Raw genomic sequence first — 22678 nt, forward strand, 5'->3', positions numbered from 1 at the left:
TAGGGTGTCTGTCTCTTTTCTCTTAAGTAGAGACCAGAAAAGCAGCTACCATAATATTAATTGAAGCTACATGGGTACCTGGTCAACTAATCAAGATGGAATGGCATGTCTTCTTATGCTTGGATTTTTGGGATATTAGGATGGTACCAGCTGCACCAGAGATATTGTTGTAGAAGTGTCTAAGCCCCTGCAAGCTTCCATGGGAATCCCAAAAGACCAAGTATCATCAGATGCAAATGAATGTTACTAATGCAGGTGCAATCAGATTTTAGAAAGTTTTAGCTATAGCCTTTTCATGCCATGAAGTCTCAAGGTTTCTGCAACCATTGAAGAGGTTTGAGAGTGGCAAGAATTCCCATTCATGGCACAGTGCAGTTTAAAAGAGGCAGGCTTCTGTAAAGAATTCCTCTCCAGCAATATCCCCTTAATGTCATTTCAAATAGTTGGTCTGGTTGGGCTCCATTCCCACACCATTTATTTTTGTCTCAGGATTATTCCATGTAGTATTTATTATCTTTAAATAAACTACACAGTGAGTATAACAACTTTTAGTAACTGTTGGGCAGCAGAGAAATATGCAGGGGTTATATATGTGAAATACAACAGAAGGGTTACATCTTTTATACTTTTTAATATGTTGCTGCACTCATCTGAGTGTAGTATAGAAACCAATGAGATTCTACCACTTACCAAACAGATACCCATGCCTGTACACTGTATTTCACTATTTTGACATGAGTACCAATTAGTTGTCCCTTTACTGTTGGGGGGGGCTGGAAGAGGAGGGAAGAAGACCAATGCCATAGTTTTGATGTTGTCAAGGTGAGTTAGTTTGGCTGACTAGTGACTGGGACCTCCCCAGGGATGTACAGAGTACTCTTTCAATGACTGAATCTCAGAGGAATTTAAATAAGAAAGAAATGAAGCTGGCTGCTCTAAACCAATTCTGGGCACTTCTCTGAGCCTGAGAGGAGATGCAGAATTTAAAAAATGGAGGTGAATACTAGATTTAAGCACACATGAGATTTTAAAGTGCTCATGCCTGGCTAGTTTGAACAGTTTTGGTCTCTAACTACCACTGACTGTATGTCTGCTATGGCAACCTGAATGGCCTATACAATATACAGTCAAAATGAGTAGAAATTATTTAAACTAAACAGATAACATTAAAATAGAAATATAACCTAAATGGCAACAATAGAAGGCATCATGTTCATCTATACAGGTTTTCATATCACTATCATCATTGTGTCTAAAAGTCTTGTAGTGAGTTGAATGACCTTTTAGAAGTGCCAGCTATATTTTACTAGCTATATCTTCTTCAAATGTACAAAGAATATTTTTTTCATTTCAGTTTATTCATATGATTGTTCATTCAAAGTTAAGGCACTACTGGCTAGCTCAATAAGACAGAGGTGAAATAGGATGAGATCTACTCATTTTAAAAACTTGAAGGAGATTCAATTGTTCAATTAACTAACTACAGATATTACTTTCCCTTCTTAATAAAAATCAGTTGTAATTGAAAGAACATTTGTTAAATAAAATATGTATAAAATGTATATCTTAAATGTGTCAGATACATGAAAAGAGGGCTATAAAATAAATTTATTACTTATACATATTAATTCAATTTAACTTCCATTTAAATAGAACTTGACAAATCACAAGTAATCACAAGATAAACTTACAGGAAGAAATTTTTTTTGAAAGATGGATTCCTCCTGAATACCTGAGAAAATAGTATTCTGGGAATCAAGAATGGCATAGCTGGAAAGAAATTTAAAAGCGACAGGAAAAGGCTAGAAGAGACTTGTATAATTTCAATAGTAAAGAGAAAGGGAAAAAAATGGATGAACAAAGATATGACAATGGATAAAGGAATACCAGTGAGTAGAAAGGTGGACACAGAGAAAGAAAGTAACAATATTTATGAGAAAAGCAGTCAGCTAAGAAAGGACTACCAGATACACCCAGGGAACTTGTGTTCTTAGCAAGACAGAAAATACAATGTTTGCCTACTAATAGAAGGAATCTAGTCAAGAAAAGATACTAGGCTTAGGGTAGAACTGGCAATCAGTTATGCAACAATTTTTGACCCTCCCACAGCAAGTTTGTATACAGACTGGAAAAAAAATGCTACTGATAGTGGTAGTGCCCAGATGTTCCTGGATATAATATCTATTTTTTTCCAAAGAGTAACATTACCTCTTGCTGGTTCAGTGATTTTACATTTGATTTGGGTAATGAAAGTGAACATTGTGGAAGAACCGGTAGTAGAAAATAATTTGGACTGAGTGATCATGAGTTGATCCAATTTAAATTAAATGGAATTATATAAAAAAAAGGGGGTCTTTAACTAAGATACAGTTTCAAAAAGGACACACTTTAGCTTTTCAAAAGAGAACTAGTTAGTGAGCTCAAATGGATTAAGCAGTTTAGGAAACTGAATGCATCAAGGCCTGGATTTTAGGTTAAGAGAAGGAAAAACTATCTGGACTCTATAACCTAAGCAAGAGAAAAAAACCTCCAGATGAAGAACCACTTCAAAAAGGATATTAACAGCAAGCACAGAGTCTACAAGGAATGGAAAAGAGTCTGATCAATACAGACAATACAGCTATTTCTTAGATGTCAAAATATGTAGTGAGAACTGCCACAAGTCAAGTTAGGTCTTGCAAAAATATTAAAATAAATACTAAGGAGACTAAGGATAAAAGGGGGGAGGGGGGAGCTACACATCAAGGGTGGAGTAGAGATTAAAGATGAAGTATAGGTATGCCCTGCCCCCCCAAATAAATAAACCAATTGCAGGGGTATTGGTTGTACCCATGTTGGTCAAAAGGACATACACGGACAAGGTTCTTTGGGTAAATCCAGTATCTTTTATTAGACCTAATAAAATAGTTGGAAAAATTCTTCTTTTCAAGGTTTCAGGTACCAGATTTACTTATAGAACCTTGTCTGCTTATAAACTGATTGCCTCATTTTTCTACAAAGTCAATGAGGAACAAAAGTATGGGAGACATGCGAGGTTAATGGGAATAATCAGGGCATGGGGACTGAAAAATACTTCAAAGGTGGAAACAAAAGTCAACAAGCTCAATGCATTCAAAACAAAGGAAACAGATAACTTCTACCCCAGGAATCTGAAAGAACCAGTACATGAAATCACAGGTCCAAAAGATACATTAAAAGTACCTATTATCAAGTCAAAGAGGTTGCCATATTACTGGAGATCAGCAAGTGCAATATCTGTAAGTAAGACTGTTGGTGGCATTAATTACATCTCCCTCTCCCCCTGGCTACCAGAGCTGCTACATCAGTGGAGACAGCACTGAAGGGGTTAAGGCTGCGCCACAGAATTGCATCCCTAACAGGGATCACAACTCGGAATTTGATGACAAGGCAAGCATTAACCCACTGGGTACTAGCCCTGGCAAGACAGAGACTCTGTCAGCCACAGGTTAACACCACAGCAATTCACTCCCACACTGTATTTCTGGTTCCTTAGGCTGGATGACCCACAAACCATTTTTGACATTTCTGGACTAGAGTAACAGAAATCAGCTAAAATGTAAGGATGAAAAATTCAGGACTAACCAGATTTTTTTCTGGAAAATTGCAAGCTTATCAGGTGGAAATAACAGTGGAAAAAGGCCTGAGTGTAGCATTGGAAAGTAGCAACTAAGCAATTCAATCATGAAAAGGGAAAAATGCAATTCTTGGACATACCAGGTGAGGTATTTCCTGAGCCTCTGGTAATTATTTATCCAACTGAACAAGGCAGTGAGACCTCTTCTGGAAGTGCAACTTCTGAAATACTGCATTCAATTCTAGTCACCCACATTCAAGACAGAAATTAAAATAGAAATGTTCAGAGTGCAGTTGCCAAGATTATCAGGCTAGTAAAGAGCCAAATCTGCAAAGGGAAACTTAAACAGCTTGGCTTGTCAAGCCTAGCTGGGAGGGGAATATAGTTGCTGTCTATAAATATGTCACAGAGTAATTACGAGGGAGGAAGAGCAATTTAGGATAAGGGACAATGTTGGCATGAGAACAAATGGGTCTAAACTGGCAATGAGTATAATAATTAAGTTTAGGGGTACACTGATAAAGATTTTTTGGGCCAATACTGATGGCTGACTATTGACAAGCCATATCGGCTGATCCCAATCTGATTGCCAATATGCAACCTGGCACATGGAGAGCAGTATCCAGCAGGTAAGTCTGTTGTTGGCAAGGGGTGAAGGGGGAGGAAGGGGCGGGGGGTGATCAAGGCCCCTTGGGTGAGGGACGGAGTGGGGCTGGGGCAGGGAAAGGCACTACCAAGCCAGGGTGGGGCAGGGAGCAGGGTGGGGATGGTGGCTCATCCAGGGGTCTGGTGGGGGTGGCTCCAACCACTGCACACACCCCCAAGAGAGACATGGGAGGTATGTGCCCCCCAAATCTGTGTATTGGGCAAGGGCAGGCTGCCTGCTGCATGCTCAGGACTGGGATTGCTTCAGCCTTTTCCCAGCAGTTGCGCTCAGGCTGGGGCTCTGCCTAGGCCAGGTGGAGCAGGTGGTGGTGGTGCTGGGAGCAGACTATAGTGAATAGATCCCTCTTCAGCCCCCACCCTCCCAGCACCACTGCTGCCAACTCTACTCTGCCTGGTCTGAGCACAACTGCTGGGGAGAGGCTGGAGCAGCTCTGGTCCTGAGCACACAGAAGGCAGCCTGCCCTCACCCCATGCATAGATCCGGGGGGGGACGTGCCTGCAGCAAGAGCCGCCCTCCACCTGCACCCCCAGATGAGCCACCAACTCTGTCCTGTGTCCCGCCCCACCATGGCTGGGCAGTGTCTGCTCCTGCCCCACTTCCTCCCTCACCATCGGGGCCTCAATCTGCCCCCCACCCACATTTCATCCCTCCCTGCCCCTTCCCTCCCCACAGACTTACCAGCTGGATGCGGCTCTCCATCTGCTGAGCTACACTCCTGGCCACATCTACTCTGCAGCTGCTCCCATGCAGATGGCATTTATTGGCAACATTATCAGTCATATCAGTTAAAAAAGCCGACTACCAATAATGTAAATTTCCCTTTTATCAGTGCCAATATCATATGGACCGATGCATCGGTGGACCTCTAATTAAGTTGAAATCAGAAGGTTCTAACCATTACAGCAGTACAGTTATGAAACTGCTTTCCAATAGACTATTTGCTCATGCTACTCCTAACTACTTTAAGTTGGAGCTTGATCAGTTACAAAAGAAATGATTTTTCTTGATTGCTTGTGATAACAGGACTAATCTCAATGACTAAGAAGGTCCCATTGAATCCTATAAACAGCAAGAGATCTTAACAGTTGGCGGGGCTATAAATATTTGACCCTGTTTGCAGACACATCTTCAAGACTAGGTATTATAGAAGACTCATCCTGCCATTCTGCTATTGCAGGCTCTAAAAGAGCATAATTTCTTGACAACTCTCCCCAGTGTCTTAAGATGAAGAATGTCTAAAAATTTATTAGGAGTCTTTTTGGATCCCTTCCAAAGAAATCTGGAGTGAATCCAACAACCTATTCATCAATTGTTGAAAACTTCTGAAGTCAAAGCATGACAGTGCAGACAGAATCACCACCTTATCAGGGGAAGAGGAAGAAAGAACCACAGCATTGTATTGCCCCCCTCCTTAAGTCTTCTCCTCCAGAAGACTGGAGTAATTCAGCATATGAAATATACTGTACCAATCTACCAAAATTTAGAAACTGCCATGCCAAATCAGAGGTGCCTACAAAGGTAAATTTAGATATGGCTTGAAAGATCGAATGTAATGCTGCATCACATACAAAGTCCAGACTAATTGAACACCTTCCCAGGGACAGGTCATAAGGAGATCTATAACCACATCAAAGGCTTTCATATATAGGTTCATAGCAGACTGACTGCAATAGACTTAGTTGCTAAACTGTGTTTTATTAGGAAAAATAGAATCAATATTAGGGGTGCACTGATAAAGATTTTCTTGGACAATACCAATAGCCAATTATTAACCAGCCATATCAGCTGATACCAGTCCAATAATTACAGGAATGGAGCCAGGCAGCATGGAAAGCAGCTCCCTGCAGGTAAGTCAGTGGAGGGAAAGGAGTGTTCAGGGGGTGCAGATCAAGGCCCTCATGATGAGGGATGGAGTGGGGCAGGGCAGGCAGGGGCAGGTGTTGGGGGTGCTGCCCAGCCAGGGTGGTGAATGGGACTTGGGGCCGAGGCAGGTAGCAGAATACAGCAATGGGTGGCTCATTCAGGGGATCAGTGTCCCGGCACTTAAAAATGGTGGCGGGGCACTTGAACTCAAGCTCATCTAATGAACTTTAATTCAAGCATTGCTACCTCCATTTTTAAGCATGGGGATGCTTTTAACTGGAGCAGAACCAAGCAGAGTGAGGGCAGGTGCAAGCTGACCACTCCAGGCTCAGGGTTCTCCCCTCTTTTGCCTTTGCCCAGGGGTCCTGCACTGGCCGCACATCCCCTGTCCACCTGGCAGTAGAGGGGGCGGCCAGTCATGCCTCCTGCTCCTGGGCAGGCAGGGGACACATGGCCAGTGCAGGGCTGCTGGGGCAAAGGATGCAGGGCAGAGAGCCCTGAGAACACAGCAGGCAGCCTGCATCCACCCTTGGCTCTGCTCAAAAGCATCTGTGTGCTGAGAAATGATGGCAGCAGCACTTGCATTAAAGATCATCAGATGAGCTCATAAGCTACCTGTGGCTCTGTCCACTCCCTGCCCTGGCCCCGGGTCCCATTCACCACCCTGGTTTGGCAGGACCCCCAGCTCCTGCCCCTGCCCCACTCCCTCCCTCACTGTTGGGGCCTCAATCTGCCTCCCCACACTCCTTCCCTCCCCGACACCCCTTCCCCTCCACAGACTTACCTGCAGGGCACTGCTCTTCATGCTGCCTGGCTGCATTCCTGGCTATGTGCATGTGTGCAGCTATGCGCATGCATGTGGCATCCAGGAGCCCTGGCCAGAAGGCATATTATATTTATCGGTGAACATTATCAGTTACACTGGCCAAAAAAAGCTGATAGCCAATAATGTTAAGTTTCCTTTGATCAGTTCCAATCCTACATGCAACTGATATATCGGTGCACCTCTAATCAATATATGATCACAAGGTCCTTCAGGGACCTTCTATAGGTCTCATTTTCTCCATATGAATTTCATAGTTATATTGCTGGTAGAGTTTCTTGGGACTTCTTTTTGCAGCCTTAGATACGATAGGACTGGCATCAAGTTTCTCATAACTCTACTGAATTCTTCAATTTGAAAATTAATTGGGTCATATATTTCAGAACTGTGATAAGAGTTAAAGAATACCTTCGAAGAAAAAATTGCTTGACTACTGCAAACCGTTCAGATAAATGGGACTGACTTTATTAACTCTACTAACTGACACTATTAACACTTTAAAGAACCCTGAAGAAAACCGGATAACGAAAGGGTCCCAATCTCTGTTTATACACTATGTATTATGATTATTGACAATGATCAGATCCTGCCTCTAAGCTAGAAGAGTTGAATGCCTCTAAAAGAAAGATGTCAAATGGGCACCATTACCTCTGAATCAGTGACTGCCGTGGAAGCAGAGATCAGGCAATGCCTAAAGTCAGAAATATGAAATAAAAAAAACAACTCTCTTGCTATGGAAGAAAAGATACTGAGTAGGTGGACTTTGGTTCCTGATGCAGTTTATCAATTCCTCTATTCTCATCCTGCAAAAAGTTGGAATAAATTTTCTGTAGAGAGACTTTCCAGTAAAGTTTAGTGAAAACTAACCTCCTACCTGTGGAGCACTACCAAAGCCACACTACTGTTGCCCAATACTTTCTTCCCATGGACGGCTTCATCAGTGAATTAAGATATTGGCACGAACACCCACTATTCTGCATAGCAGATTTCTATGTTGAACAACTGAAAAATGCCTTCAAAAGGAAAGCCAGGGACAGTTATCTGTGCACTGGAACAGAATTGATTTCACTCCCTCTATTTTGAGAGGAGAAAGCAAGACAACAGGATTTAGCTCTTTTTATACCTTGCTACCACTATATAACAGAAACAATGTAACTACTTCCATACTACACCCTTTAAGTCATACGTCACTTTTAATGGAACTGCATATTACATCCTCAATCAAATCTCAGCACTGGAAAAGTGTGTAAAAAATATTCCCAATTCAATAGATCCTTGGAAACACAGGATGCCTTGCTAATTACTATAGAAAAGGAAGTTATGACTTTCAGGTGTCTCCTAACTGCACCTGATTTTACCAGTGTATCTGTTTGTATATAACTGAATTTCTATTGCAAGTGTTTCTTTTTTTTGCTTATAATGAAATATAACTTTCCTTGACTTTGTCTTCTAAGGGTGAGTCATGGTTCTTTACATTACACACAGTTAAATATTAAGGATTTTTAAAACAATGTAAACAAAATATATAATCAAGTCATTTCCTACTATAAAAATACCTGAAAAACAGGCTGCCAAAGTACATTAATATAAAGACATTTACATTCAGCTGGTTATGACCCAGAATTTTTTCAGTGATGGCAGGTGTATATGATAAATGATCTCTGCAAATAAAACTGCTTCTCAGAAAGACAATATGCACTGCATGCACCCGTCCTTGACATCCACTAATATTGATCATGTCTATTACCTATATACATATTTTGTATTAAACTATTTAATATTTTAAACAGCTTTAGGCATCTAATAACAACATGAATACTCTAGGCTATGAATATGTCCATGGAAAATGATGTAGAATCCATTAGTTTCAGAAGTAATATAATTTGATCTGTGATCTATGTAATTTACATTTAACACAAACATGCACACAAACTTTTTGCAGTTAACTAAGTGCTTCAACAGTGATCCACAACAGTTATAAGCACAAAGTTTATCTTTTTAAAGAAACATATTAACTGAGCAGCATACTGCATTAAACTACAATAGACATTTTCATAAGTTGACTGTGTATTAGCTACAGAATTCTAGGCTATATCCTGGGTGTTACTGGGCATTCAAGAACAGCAAATTGCCAGCACTGGATGGTATAAACCTTTACTACTGTGTCCCAAGTAATCATGAAGGTAATAGTCAGCTATGGTGTAGACTTTAACAAGATCTCAGCATTCCTGTCTGACAATGCCACCCATGTACATGTGCAGGCCTTTCTCTGATGTACTCCAAGGAATGTTGCCTCATGCTATTCATGTCACCTGCATGGTGCACATTCTGTCCCAAGTAAGTGACATCTGGCACACAGTTTCCCATGGTGGATAACCTGGTGTATTCTTTCAAACAAATCCTTCAAGCACTGTCCAGGTCATAAGGTCCAGTACAGGGAGTCTATCATCAGTCATAGTAGGGACTCACATGGCACCATACTGCTTCCACCAGAGCCTGTGCCCATACAATGGAATTCCTGGTTCAACATGATCCATTACTGCGCCAAGCAATGCAACCCAATATGCCATTAGCCTTCTTTGCAACAAGGGCACACTGTTGGCTCATATTCAGCTTACTGTCCACTGTAACCCCAGGTCCTTTTTTGCAGAGCTGCTGCCCAGCCAGTCAGTCGCCAGTCTGTACTGGTGCACAGAATTCTTCCACCCTAAATGCAGAACTTTGCACTTGTCTTTGTTGAACCTCATGAGATTTCTTGTGGTCCAATCCTCCAATTTGTCTAGGTCATTCTGAATCCTAGCCCTACCCTCCAACGTATCTAGTACTCCCCCCAGCTTGGTGTCATCTGCAGACTTACTGAGGGTGCACTCTTGCCACCATCCAGGACATTGATGAAGATATTGAACAAAACCGGCCCCAGGACTGACCCCTGGGGCACTCCACTTGATACCACCTGCCAACTAGACATCAAGCCATTGATTACTACCCCTGAGCCCAATGACCCAGCCAGTTTTACAGTCCATTCATCAAACTATACTTTCTTAGCTTGCCTGCAAGAATGTTGTGGAAGACCATATCAAAAGCCTTGCTAAAATCAAGGTACACCACATCCACTGGTCTCCCTTAATCCACAGAGCCAGTCAACTCATCACAGAACTCAATCAGGTTGGACACGTATAACTTGCCCTTGGTGAATCCATGCTTACTGTTTCTAATCACTTTCTTCTCCCCCAAGTACTTAGAAATGGATTCCTTGAGGACCTACTCCATGATGTTTCCAGCAACTGAGGTGAGGTTGATCAGTCTGTAATTCCCTGGATCCTCCTTTTCCCCTTTCTTAAATATGGGCACTATATTTGCCCTTTTCCAATAATCCAGGACCTTTACCTGATCACTGTGAGTGTTCAGAGATGATGGCCAGTGGCTCCGCAATCATATCAGCCACATTCCTTAGCATCCTTGAGCATATATAGTTGTAATTAAGTGTATATAGTTAGTATTATTTGCAATTCATTGTGTCCATAGCCTTACTTTAATATTTCATTTTAAACCTTAATAAGGTGCTTAGACTGTTTAATAGTAACTTGTCAATTACTTCCATGGGCTTAATCCCTGAGCCTGGAATTAATTCCATGGGCTTGAGCCTGTGGCAGCCATTAGTTGATGCCTTGGCAAGCCTGGTTTGGGGCCATCTGTCAATCTCAGGGCAGAGGCAGAACTTCTGGGGCCCCTTGACCAATCAGAGACAGGAGGGGAGATACCAGGCTTGGCCCATGAAAATGGGTACCGTACTCAGACTGTGAAGTCAGCAGCTAGCCACCCCAAATTTAGTAGGTCCCTACAAATAACAGCAGGGGCATCCATCCTACACCCAAAGCTACTGATTAAAGCATTAACTCAGGAAGTGGGAGAAGTGTTTCTTATGTTCCTTATCCTGAGGAGACTTGAACCAACATTTCCCAATTCCTAGGAGCACTGCTGCTAGCATACTGAGTCACTTCTGGTCATGTACAAAAGCCTAACTGTAGGCACCTACCATAGACAGTTCAAAAAGGAAGCACTACCCAAAATTAAAGGCCTACTGAGTTTTTTGCCTTGTGGAGAAAATACTTGAAACGTAGGTGCTTAAATTACCCATCCCAATTTAGGTACATGAATTTGTAAGCTACAAAATGCATCGAGTGTTAAAAAAAACAGACTGTACTTACTTGAAATTGTCAAATATCATATGAATCACAATTTGAGAGCGGAATGCTTAAATTATTAGTGTATTACAAAAAGCTGATAATATTTATACATTCCTAGGATCTTAAGACCAGAGGGAAAACTTAGATCACATAGTTTTATCTCCTAAGTAACCATAGACAAGAGAACTTCCCTGATTTTCAGTGTGAACTGGAGGATCTTGTTTCAAAGTGTAGCCAATCTTGATTTTAAAACGTTCAGTGATGATAAATTTACCATAGCTTTCATTAAATTATTCCCAGGGTAAATTATCCTTGCTGTTATACTTATACTTGGGATCAACTATACTTGCTCCTTATAGCTAAGTACATAAATGGAAGTTCATCTACCTTCCATTTCCTTCTATGAGATAATTGAAATGTCATCTACTACCCCTTATCAAAATTCTGTCCCATATGTAGTTACTTACAGGCTGTGCCTGTCAACCCTCAACATTCTCACTAGAAAACTAAATACCTCAACGTCACTGATTCTCAAAAAATAACATATTTTCCAATCTTTTAATTACTCTTGTGTCTTGTTCTCTGAACATTCTCTATTTTTTCATCATCTTTCTTGAAGGGAAAACTAGACATAATATTCTAGAAGTTATTGTATCAGTGCCAAACACAAAACCAATATAGCCTTTTTACTCCTGCTTGACAGTCCCCTATTAGTTATATATCTAGCAACCTCTTGGCCACAGAATCCTATTGGGAGACCATGTCTAGCTGATTACCCATCATGATCTTAAACTGTTTTTTTTTTAAAAGAAGAGAGAGTTCTCCTTCCTTCTGTAGAGTCCTTTATGCTCTCTACAGAGCCCACAGTGCAGCTAATTAATTATAAATTTGGTCAGCAAGCTATGTGCAAAAATGTTTAAATAAATTTGTACTATAGACCAGACCTCTTCATTATTTAACAACTGCCTGATCACTGTGCCAACTCCAACTTTAGAACTATTTATTTTGTTTTCTTTCACATTGATCAAAAAAGTTAATTAGAATAGAGCCAAGAACCAATATCTCCAGGACCTCACTAGAAATAGTTAAAAATAATTCCCTGCTCTGTTTTATTTTAATAAAGTATAATTAGTCAGTTTTTTAAATGCACCGTGTTGATTTTTTTATCCTCATTTCTTAATCAAAATGATCCTCAGTACCAAGTAAAACATCTTACAGAACTCTTAAGTTCAGTATAAAAGGTTATCAACAATAACCTCAAAGAGAGAGAGAAAGATCAAGTTATTTTGATAAGATCTATTTTCCATAAGTTCAGGTTGACTGGTATTAATTATGCACCGTCCTTAATTATTTATTAATCAAGTCCCATATAAGCAATTCCATTATGTTGCCTGGGATCAATATCAGGCTGACAGGCTTACAATTACCCAGGACATCTCATTTACCCTTTTTAAATATTGACACAACATTAGCTTTCTTTCAGTCTTCTCAAAACTTTACTGAAAATCAACATTAATAGTGCAATTCAGATAACTCTTTCACCAGCTCTTTTAAAACTCTTGGATGCAAGTTATAAAGACCTACTCATTAAAAAAATTCAAACCATAGCAGATGTTATTTCATATCCTTGAAGTTACTCATGGAAAAGGAAGTATTCCTTGAGTAAAGAATATTGATAATCTCACCTGGTTTATCCCAAATACAGAACAGGGACTAAATAACAGTCTTTGGACAATTCTGCTATTTCCATGTACTAGAGGACAAATCTCATTCATAGGATTCCTTTTTCTTCCCAATGTAGTTAAGCCAATTGTACATAACTTTTGCGGCTGTTAGATTTCTCCTGTGTAGTTTTACTTCTCTTATCAATTTTTGTCAGTTCCCATGTTCAAATGGGCAAGCAATGTTACCAGTTTCGACCTCCCTACTCCCCCATTAATTTTTCCCCTTGCTGCTTTCATTTGCCTTCTAATCCAGGGTTTTTAATTACTGTACCTTTCTTTCTTTATTATGGTTTTTGGAGCACCTAGTAAAGTGTTTTTGAACAATTCCCAGTCATCATTCACACTTTTTGAGAATGTTCTCTACCAGCTCATTCCTCTCATAATTGTGTTCTGCATTAAGACACCAAGTATATACGGTCTCAGGGTATCTGTAGAATTATGAGCAAAGGCTAACTAAATATTTTCCCAGACTGTAAAAATCTAATGCCCAGGAATTAAACTAGCTAAACAATTAATATCTTGGTGCAATTTTCCATATCATTCTGAACATTACTTCTGTGCTGTATTCTCCAACATTTTGCCAAATCATTTTTAAATCTGTCACCCACAAAGCATTTGCAGTTTGCAACAAAGATCAGATATTTATTCAAAGAATTTACCTAAGTAGAAATCACATGGAATTCTGGGTTCATCGTAAGTTGACATCCCCAAATATTTGTCATGAACAATGTTTTGCACAGGTGATATATTTTCATAAAGTTCAAGGAAAGAGAAGCCTGTCTATTAAAACATAGATTACAAATGTGATTTTACTGTCTATACTTCTTCATAGTAAAACTGCAGTTTTACTGTAAGTATAAGCAAACACAAATGCCCTATATTATGCTTCACAAATAAACAGATTGTACATCTATCGTCTAACAGAAGTCAATACATTAAGATGTTTTAGAAATGTTGCTATGAAAGCTGCATATCAAAGGCAGCATATGGATTAGAACACTGGAACGTGTAGTTAATGAGGCATAACCACAGATAAAAAATACATCTTTTTTGTTGTAAAAAACTTACATATGCTCTAGTTTGTGACACTAACCTCTCTGTTTGCTTAAACTCATGTTTTGTAATTGCTTTAAAATGAACACCAACCTTGCTAAGCATGCTCATTTAAAATGGCAACGTGACAATATTACCTCTAACTGAAAAAAATGCAAATATACCTATTAATATTGCTGTATTAAACCCACAACTTAACACTCCAGGCACTAAAAGCAAAAGGCAGCTAATCTTAAACATTGAACTGAATTTAAAAGAAGGACAAAATACCAATATACTGGTAAGTGTACATCCTCATAAGTTACATACAAATGTGATTTACATGTTTTAAAGGAATTCTTTTCAGCTCAAAAATAAAATTAAAAAAAAATCTAAAAGAGCAGTTAATAAAATAATTCAATGAAAATGGCAAATTATTACCCATTCAATGACTGGAATCAAAATTGCTTATTTCACATTTATATGCAGAGCCTTTGATAAAAAATAAAGCTAGCTCTTGCATTCTTCATAAATTGATTATTGTAATTGTAAATGCTGTGCAGAAATATAAAATTGTATTTGGAAAACAGACTGTAGAAGATAAATTATACAGGATATAGGGCATGCCTAAACACAAGTCACAAGATTTAATACTAGGTAATGTTTTGAAATATAGGAAACAATTACTGATTAACAGGAATCCGGGTTTTCTATTCACCACAGAAAAACACTGTAAAACCTGGATTTTCTCATTTTAAAGGAGAAAAACACAGATTTTCTCCTTTAAAGGAAGAATATGCAAGAAAGTTGCTGGCAGAGTTGCAGCCTGCAAGGGGCTGGGGGGAGGGAGGGAGGCCCGTCAAGCAGCAGGCACCCAAGCAGCAGGCACCATGTGCGTGCTCACATATGCACATGACAGCCAAACAACCTCGAGAGCAGCTCCTGCAGTTCCCGCCAGGTAAATCAGGGGGTGGGAGTGGGGAGAGACTGAGGCCCCCATAGTAAGAGAGGGAGTTGGGCAGTACTGGGGCTGCTGCTCAGCCAGAGTGGTGAATGGAACTTGGGGCTCAGGGCCATGTGCAGCTGCAGGATTCAGGCAGGGAGTAAGACAAAGCTGCAAGCAGCTTGTCTGGAGGGTGGCAGGGGAGCTGGCTCTCCACCACTGCGCACAACCCTCTGCGCTCCACTCCACTGCAGCAGCTGCTGCCTCCTGCAGGTGGCAGCCAAGGAACAAGTGCTGCGGTGGGGGCAGGGGACTGCAGGCCTGGGTCTCTGCCCTATAGTCCTGGGAGTTGGGCCCCTCCGGCAGGGCTGGTGTAGCTATGGGTGTGGAGTAAGCAGAACCATCAAGGCTAGGAGACTGTGGGTCAGGAGTGAGGAGCACTGGCAGAGCCAAGGGGTCTGGGTGGGCAGTGAGGAGCACCAGCAGGGCTGGGGCACTGGGGCTTGGGAGTGAGCAGCAATTGCGTGGGCAGGGAACTGGTATATCAGGGCTGCTCAGTGCCACAAAGCAGTGGGGAGGGACAGCTGTAGCTGAACCATGTCCGGGTGAGTGAAGGGGGCAGGGAAAGCTCTGATTTTCCATGATAAAAATTCCAAAATCAAATGTCAAAGTTATAGGTATTAGAATGTATTTTATTATAGTGATTGAGGTACTAGTAGGCTTCCAAATTGCTGCTGATCAATCACTAAAAACTACAATATATACTCCTGGGTATTCCTAAAACCAGCAACCTAGAGGATAGATATTTTCCTTCCCTAAATATAAAGTTTTTTTATGAGGTAACCCAAAAGGGTAGAAATACATACTGTTGATGCCTTGGGCTCCAAGTCGTTGAAAACTGGATTACCTGATTGTAATGCAGGTACCCAAAATTAGACAAAAATACACATGAAGTCATGGATGTAGCATTTCAGGATCAAGTCCCAATTCCAAGGATATCAGTAGGAGGACTGCCATTTATTTTTAATAGCATAAACATTTGATCCCAGATCTTTGCTTAGGCACTTAAGGATCAAGTCTTCATGTATTCAGAAATGAACCTTTGTTCACAGGAACAGTCTAACAAGTTGACATGAAATGCATGAATTACACATGCTTGTTAACAGGACTAGGCATGAAATGTGCATTCAGACACCTAAATCTAAAAACTGCAACTAACATTTATCAATAAAGCCTCTCATATGTTTTAATCTGTTTATAGCCCAATGACCATTTTCTTTTACAAACTTTGCAACCGTTATTTTTATATTGTTACCATCTTACAAGCTTTATCACCATGACTATTATAACCATTACCACAATTAGCTGTTTGCATGGCACTTTCTTTAACATACAATTAAAGCCAAAGTTGATACGTCATGCTTTCAGAGCACTGACAATTCTCTAGTTTTACCTAGAGATAACCATGGCGCCCAACAGCAGTGCTTCTCAACCTTCTTTGTACCAGGACCCATTTGTAAACACTGATGGCTAGTCCTGACCCAGTGCCGCTCCCTTCCAACCTACTGCCCCGCCTCCCTAACATCCCAGCCCCGCCAATGTGTGAGGTGGGGCGGGGGTGGCATGTGTGAGATGTGGCTCCAAGCAGCCCCTTGCAAGCTAGCACTCTGTCAGCCTGCACAGGAAAAGCTACTGTTTCCCACATATTTTTCCTTTAAAGGAGAATCCATTTTTAAAGTTTGTTGATCCATTTTTAAAGTATGTTTGTGACCCTTTCATATATTCTTGCAACCTACTTTTGGGTCATGACCTCCACATGGGAGGTTACAATTAAAGCCACAGGACAACAACACAGGCCAAGGTAAGCTGGCAGAAAAGCATTCTACCTTCTGCTGGAACCCTGCCTGCGCTTCACTGGAAACTTGTCAACACAAACAGTGAAACATTTTGAATTCAGCAAAACTAGCATTTTCCAACAAACCAAATCTTATGAAAAAAAAATCCCATGCAACCAAGTTTCCCCTTCCCTACATCCTTCACAACTTAGAAAAATTTGGATTTTGATCGCCTAAAACCAAGGCCTGTTTAGATCCAGGTTTGGGCTCTATATGTCATTGACACTTAAATTCAGAGCTGTGATTCAAATTTGGCCTTTTAATAAGGACCCAACTTATTTTTTAACTAAATGGAACATTTTTGCAAGTTTAAACAATTTGTCCTGACATGCACTGACATGAAATGTTAGGCAAGATTACAATGGGATGACCCTTGGGGAAAATCACTTTTGGTACAAAACCACTTATTTTGTTCTAGGATTTTTAGAACATTTTTCCCCTTTTGAGTCATCTCCTTGGTTAGTGGGGTCTCCTGTGGGATTTTACAAGGATACTAAATCATTAAAAGACTCTCTATCTGTAGTTGTCAACTTGTGCTGTGGGGCACGGAGAAGCTGTTTTTCTTGGAACTGAATCCGATGATGGGTAGTAGGGTTATACACCACATTAAATTTATAACAAGAACAATACAGGCTATGCTGGAAGCTGGTCTGTCTGTACCAGTGATTTTCAAACAGAAAGCCACTGAGCCCTGGGGTGCCTTGCGATCCTTTCACAGGTGCCATGCATGTTCATTTACTTACCACCCTCCACACAATCAAATTAAAGCTGGACAGTAAGCAGCTATAAAGTTGCAACACATTTTCAAGCACTCTTTTCATAGCTGGATGGACATTTTTTGGTTTGATAACATGTGCAGCAAGTTTAAATTTACTGCGTTATTAAGCAGTTAACTGCATCATAACTACTTTGTACTTGTGACCAATCTTACTTTGCACATCTGGCTAGTCTAAGTGTGTTGCAGGATTGAACAATTAATTGCAATAATTACTTTGCACCTCTGGCAGTCTAAATTTATAGGGAGGATGACCAGTCAGTTATGTAATACATGTAATGCATGGCAGGACCTTAGGCATGTGACTGTGATGCTCAAAACAGAAATTCAGTTGTGGGTGTTCCTGGGTTCTTTGTAACAGAAAAAAATTATGCCCTTTGGGGGGGGGGGGGTTCTATTTCTTTGTAGGCAAAAAAAGAGCAGAAACTGAGATGGGGCATTTTCCAAGCAGGGCACTCTACTCTCACTACTCTACCATGCCCTACCATCCAGGGTTCATTTCTGCAGGGACGGGAGAGGGCCTGTGGAGGGGTGGGCACGAAGCAGCAGCTGCATCCGCTCAGCAGGATGTGGGCAGGCTCAGCATCACGAGGACAAAGGAGGTCCCCTCTGCCTCCCCCCCCCCCACAAGCCCTCCATTCACTGTTGCCGGGTCTTAAAAATGAAACGATCATACTGGAAGTTCAAAGTGATTGTACAGTACAGTCGCAACTTCCGTCTAGTTAATTTACGCGAATTCAGCTTCAGGCGCTGAGGGGCTGGGGCGGGGGCAGGCCGCCGGGTGCCGGCGTGTAGTGCGGCATTGCCTGCCCGCGCCGGCATGGCGGGGGGCTCACGCCCAGCGGGCTGCCCTGGCGGGACGAGGGGCGAGCAGTGCGTGCCGCTGCGCTGCACGCCCGGGCTGTGCGGCGCCACGCCCGCCTTGTCCGGGCCCGGCGGCGGCGGCCGCTCGGCGCCGAAGCCCGGCGATTTCAGCTATACATGAGCTTTACAGGGGGAACGTAACCCCTCACGTAAGTTGCAGCTGTACTGTATTTGCTGGAAAACACTGGAAAATATGCAAATACAAATGGAAAAAAGTCTTTTTCTGATTTGGTTTCTATTGCTTCTGCAAGCTGCCAGGGAGGGAGTGAGACCCGGGTCAACGTTGAAGCATTTCTTTATTGGGAGGCAAGCCGCAATAAGAAAGTGCTGACAGCAAACCCAAAAGAGTGTCTGAGAGGGACCTGCATCCATTCAGCTCCCTCGGAAATTATCGTCTGTTTGGATACACGTTTTACTATCGCTGATCGCGCGTGCTACTGGACATCACCGTGCAAATACGGTAATTACCGTACACCCGGCAACCCTGCCGCCATGCGCGCCGGAAACTTTCCTGAGCCGAGCACCCTCCCCGCCGGGACCCGACCACCTCCCGGGGGTGGGGGTTACCTGCCAGAGCCCCGCGCTCCGCGTCACGTCCCTCCGGCCGGGCGGGGGAGGGGGGCTCCGCGCCTCAATCACGCATGCGCAGGCGCGGGATCTGCCGCGGGACAAGCGGGCACCTGCGCCGGTGCCGCCGCCCTTGCGCTGCCACGTGCGCCCCGCCGCTCTCACCTGGAGCCGCCTCGGCGGCGGCGCTGGAGCAAGGGTCCGATCTTGCTAGGGGCTGCCCGGGGGTTGCAGCCGGCTTGGGGCAGGGGCGAGGCTCCAGCTTCCTCCTGCCGCTGCCGCCTGCCCCCAGCTCCTGGAGGAGGGGGCGCAAAGCCGCTTCGCGGCCGTCTGCACCCAAAGGCGACGAGGCGGCTCGGCTGCGGCCGCAGGAGCGCGGGGCGGGGGGTCCCCACAGCCCGGGGGTGGACGGGACCTTGCGAGGGGGCTCGGGGCGCCCTCTTCTTCCCGGGCAGCGGGAAGGAGCCGAAGGCGCGCGGGGGGCGGGCACTTGAGGAAACGCGAAGATTTGGGGAGGGTCCGTCCGGTCCCCGCACCTCCCCCTGCCCCACGGCCGCCCGGCTGCAGCGCCCGCAGGGGCCGGGGACAGCCCCGCCGCGGGCAGGAGGGGGGCGACCAGTAGGGGGGGCGCGGAGAGAGGGAAGACGGGGCGTGGAGCGGGGGAAGAAAGCAGCGAAGAGGGGAGTAGACGATAGGGGCTGAGGGAGGATGTGATTGTAAGAGGCTTGTGGAGGAGAGTGTGTGGGCTGCCTCCCTGCCTTGTAGCCAAAGCAGATCGAACCGTGTCACTAGCCGCTTGTGATGGATGCCGCTGAAGCAGAGACAGCGCTTTGCCCTCCCCTCACGTTTTGGACAGGGGGGCTTGCCCTCACCAGGCTCCTTGCTTTGTCAGGCACAAGGCTCTGCCTGGAAAGGGCTGGTCAGCTTCGGGGTTGCTGCCAGCCAAGCACTGACAGCTCTTGAGAGGCGCTGACACTTTCCTACCCCGCCAGGTCCGGCCACTTTCTGTGACTGTGTGTTTCTGACTGGAGTGTACCGGGAGCCTCTGCTGCATTTGGGGATAAAGCAGAAAGGGAGAAAGGGCTCGGTAGCTGTTTTGTCACTGAGGTGAGAGAAGGGAAATGACTCCGAAGAAGGGAAAAAAAAGAGAGAGTATTTTGTTTGGGGGAAACAGAATTGCGGGAGAGGATTTTGAGAAGGATGGAGGGATGGAGACTTAGAGACAGAAACTAGCAGTGATAGGTTTCTGGTGCCAAGAGGAGTACAGGAAAATATTGGTATCTACCATCTTGTTTAAAATAACAGGAGTAAGATGCTGTGGGTGGGTGGGAATTCTGGTATAGAAAGCCTTCCTGGGGCACTGTGACACTGCAGGAGATCTTTATACCCCAGTTTTTCAGGCATAATTACTTCCTAGCATCTCTGCATTTGGCAGAGTTGGACCTCATGTAAAGTGATTCCCTTTTCCTCTGTGCACTGTGTGGCATCCTAAAAACCTTGGAGTGTAGTTAAAACTGTACTGCTAAAATACTGACTGGAAAGGAAAGTTTTTTATTTATTTATTTTAGGTTTTTTAATTGTTTTGTCTCTAAGTTAATTCATCCCCTTTGAAATACCACTCAGTATCCAATGGAGATATGATAAGCCACCATGTTGACTGGTCCTGGAAGTTGCACCAGATCTGACTGTCTGAGATTGTGTTAGTCCTTACATCTTGAATTAAACACGTGGGCTCTGCAACTGGTGACTATAAGACTATCATGTTACCTCTGAATCCAGATACAGAAGTGATAATATAATGTACATGAACCAGAAGGCTCATAGATAATATTAGGTTTTCATACAGATAATCTATAATTTTAGGTTTGATTGTGGAATCCCCCTGGCAGGTTTTTCATCAGTTTAACAGAATGAAATTACAGGTTACATGGAAGTAATTCACATGGAAAGTTACGTAGAAGTGCTTTGCAAGACAGCTGTTGTCCTTAGCCTACAGCTGCAGCACCTCTATAATGTGTGATGTAATGTCCGTTGGAAATAGTAGCATCATCTATTGCAGTTCTTAACCAGGGTGATGCAGCCATCTGGAGTGCCTCCAAATTCCTTCAGGGGTGCCACAGAGTGTCACACAATGTTAAGACTGTTAGTTGTCAGGCAACGTATGGGCCTTATCACAAAATGAACTCTCAGATTTCAAATGGGAGTCTGTTGCCTTAAATCCACTCTGACCTATTGTCTTTTTGAGTTCTTTGCAATAGAAATTGCTCTATTATTTTTTCCATAGCCAAAAGTGGAGTAGAAGCTAAGGGCTGGCATTTTCTGAGGGGTACCTTGAATCTAACAAGGTTGAGAACCACTTGTCTATAGAGTAGTGGTGTGCCAGCTTTCATTATAATGCATCAACAAAGCATTGTCTAGACACTGTAGAGCAGTGGTTCTCAACCTGCGGCTCCTGGGCTTCATGCAGTCCAACCAGCAGACTGCTGCAGCCTGTGTGATATCTTGTTAAAGGAAAGGAAAGAGAGTTTGTCTGAGTCAAGAACAAAAATGTGGGAAATGGTGCATTTCCCCGGAGGCTGACAGAGTTCCAGCCTGCAAGGGGCTCCTTGGAGTGGGAGGAGGGCAGTCTATTCATGGGGGAGCAGATTGAGGCCCCCATGGTGAGGGAGGGAGTAGAGTAGGGCAGGGGTGGGCCTGGGGGCACTGCCCAGCCAGGGCAGTGCATGGGCCCAGAGCTGAGGCAGGAACATGCAGCTGTGGGGCCCCGCTGGGGAGTGGGACAGAGCCACAGGCAGCTTGTTTGGGGGCAGCAGGGTGTGGCTTCCCGCCGCTGCATGCAGTCCTGGGGAGGGAGGGAGCCTTTGTAGGCTTTCCTTTTTAGCCACAGTAGGTCCGCTAGGTCTCTGGAGAGCCAGGGGGGCTGCTGTGCCTTCTTGCTGCCTTTCCTCCGTGTTGGAATAAATTTAGCTTGTGCACTGAGGATCGCTTCCTTGAGAAGCAACCACTCTTCTTGAACTCCCATCTCCCTGGGGTCATGGTCCCTGAGGGCCTGACCGACTAGCCTCTTGAGCTTATCAAAGTCGGCTTTTCTGAAGTCAAGGACTTCTGTGTTGCTGACTGACTTGCCAGCTTTACGGCGGATGGTGAAGGTGATCAACTCGTGGTCGCTGTCACCCAACTTCCCATCAATCACTAGGTCGCCGATTAGGTCGTCCCCCGTAGCCAGTACCAGGTCAAGCAGCGCTTTGCCTCTCGTTGGCCCATAGACTTCTTGAGTCAGGTAGAGGTCATCCACGCGCGAGAGAAAGGATAGTTGGAGAAGCTCTGAGGTCCCGGAGGGGAGGGAAGCCAGGTGTCCCAGGAGAGTGGTTGCTCATTAAGGAGGCGATCCTCCAAGCCCAAAGGAAGGTAATCCCAACAAGGATAAAAGGGAGCAGGAAAGCACACAAGCCTCCGTGGCTCACCAAAAGCATCTGGGAATGTCTCTTTGCTAAAAAGGAGGCTTACACCCAATGGAAAGAAGGGGTCATCACCAGGGAGGACTATTCTGTAGTTGCTCGGGGATGTAGGGGGGTAGTTAGGAAGGCCAAGGCAGAGATGGAACTGGGACTAGCTTCCCAGATTAAGGACAATAAGAAGTCCTTTTTTAAATACGTAGAGGGTAAAAAGAAGGTCCCGGGTAATGTGGGGCCCTTGCAGGACGTGATGGGAAACTTGGTCGTCACACCAGACAGGAAAGCTAA

At 43.6% G+C, this 22678-nt stretch overlaps 1 protein-coding gene across 3 annotated transcripts in view; it reads right to left on the reverse strand.

Moving 5' to 3' along the window:
* Positions 1–19419, reverse strand: part of SGCG (sarcoglycan gamma) — a 289481-nt gene extending 270062 nt beyond the window's left edge. Inside the window, exon 1 of one of the 3 annotated variants that reach the window (XM_090028939.1) lies at positions 19101–19419. The gene's annotated coding sequence lies outside the window, so the exon portion shown is untranslated. Of the gene's footprint in view, positions 1–18935; positions 18972–19100 lie in introns of those variants that run through there. The other 2 variants (XM_090028908.1, XM_090028918.1) reach the window with 2 other exon arrangements.
* Positions 19420–22678: the final 3259 nt, after the last annotated feature.

The sequence above is a fragment of the Crocodylus siamensis genome, chromosome 1 (assembly GCF_052110815.1).
Source record: "Crocodylus siamensis isolate JL-2025a chromosome 1, ASM5211081v1, whole genome shotgun sequence".
NCBI lineage: Eukaryota > Metazoa > Chordata > Crocodylia > Crocodylidae > Crocodylus > Crocodylus siamensis.